Here is a 1,892-nt window from a genome sequence, read left to right on the forward strand (position 1 = left end):
GCAGTGTCCATGGTTTTTTTTTGTTTGTTTTTTTGTTCATACAATAAAAGTGGTGCAGTTGATAGGACTATTGTCTTAGAGCAAGAACGTCCTGGGCTAATTTTCTTCCTGTGTATATTTTGGTTCTCTCTGGGTACCCTGACTTCCTCTGACTGTCCAAAAACACAACTGTTATTTGGTCTCTCCAAATTGCCCTAAGTGTGTTCGCATGGACTGGCGACATGCCGAGGGTATACCCTGCCTCTGGCCGAGCAACCTCTGGAGATGGGCACCAACCCGCCTGGGACCCTGCACAGGTAAGTGGGTATAAATGATGGATGGTTTACAAATAATGGGAATAAAGGGAATTTTATAAAAACCAATATACTCTCAGCACGCAGGGTTCACTGGCCAGTAGATGCAGAGCAACAGAGAGACTGGTGCTGAAGCAATTCAGATCACATTCTTGAAAAAACTGGAAGTTTGTCAAACTTGTGTGATGGCTTGAGAGCTTTCAGTCGGCCCATTTGTTTTTTTCTTCTCTGTGGTAATTGGTTTTGCTCGTTACAGACCCAGTGTTGTCTGCACCTGTGTAGTAGGTGTGGTTGGGTATAAAGGTGACTCCAACACAGTGGTAGGGACCTTCGCTCTCTCTTGTCTCCTCCAGGGAGATTAGTTTGAAAAATGGGGTAATGTTTTTGGTTAGCTCTTTGGTTATTTGGTTCTATTTTCTTATCATTCTTCAGACAGCAAGATGTTTTTCTATTTGACCTAACTCTCTTTTTCTTACAAACTGAACATTTTTAGTTAAATAACATTTGAACGTTTTGTCTGTGGGGTCTCCTCTTTTGTTGCCAGCTATGAGCCAGGTTGGTTACACTTGTAACACAGCAAGACAATTTAATATGCAAAAGTAAAATTTACTGACGTCATCTGTTAGTATGTGGCCTATTAATCGATGTGGGAAGTCACTTATGAAGCTGTGAACTATTAAATACTAATACTCCTCAGAACCTTCCATAATAAGCTTCCTTTCGCTCTCTGGCAAAGCAAAAGCCACAGAGAACTTTGTTGAGATCCAGGCTGTCAGTGGACCTGATGTGGATGGGCAGGTTGCAGCCGCCTTTGGGACGTGTACAATAAAGACGGACTAATAATGAGTGCAGTTTTAGTGACTAACACTTCATGTATTATGTAACGTATCGCCATCAACTCTTCCCAGAATTTGAAAACAACGTGGCCCCCTGGCCCCACCTATTCTGGTGCCAAAGGGTGTTTGTTTTAGTTTTGTTATTTTTGCCTCCAGGCAGAATTACTTATTTTAATAGTTTTAACAAATATCAGCTGTTTCCCAGGGCCAGCATAGTTTTAGCCTTTCTATTATACTATTCACCTTTGCTTCAACAGCTCCACTAGCTGCCAATTAGATACTGCCTGGAATTCAAAATCCTGTTCTATTCATTGAAGGCTATCCATCATCTTGCTCCCTTATATCTGTCCGACCTGATCCACATTAATACTCTCCATCGGTCTCTTAGGTCACCCTCCTGTCTTGCCCTCATTGGGCCTCCTGCTCGTCTGACCACTATGGCACTCTCAGATTCAGAATTTAATAAAATTGTATTTATATAGCTCTAAATCACAAAACATGTCATCTCAAGGCACTTTCAATCAAATCCTCCAGACAGATTGGTCAAAACGTTTCATATCTAAGGAATCCCAGCAGATTCATTGCATAAAGTCTTGACAAGCAGCATTTACTCCTCCTGAAAGAGCGTAGAGCCACAGCAGACAGTCGTCTGCATTGTTGATGGCTTCGCAGGAATCCCTCATACCGAGCAAGCATGAAGCGACAGTGGAAAGGAAAACTTCCCTTTAACAGGGAGGAAAACCTCCAGTAGAATCAGGCTCAG

This window comes from Fundulus heteroclitus, chromosome 5 (assembly GCF_011125445.2).
Source record: "Fundulus heteroclitus isolate FHET01 chromosome 5, MU-UCD_Fhet_4.1, whole genome shotgun sequence".
NCBI lineage: Eukaryota > Metazoa > Chordata > Actinopteri > Cyprinodontiformes > Fundulidae > Fundulus > Fundulus heteroclitus.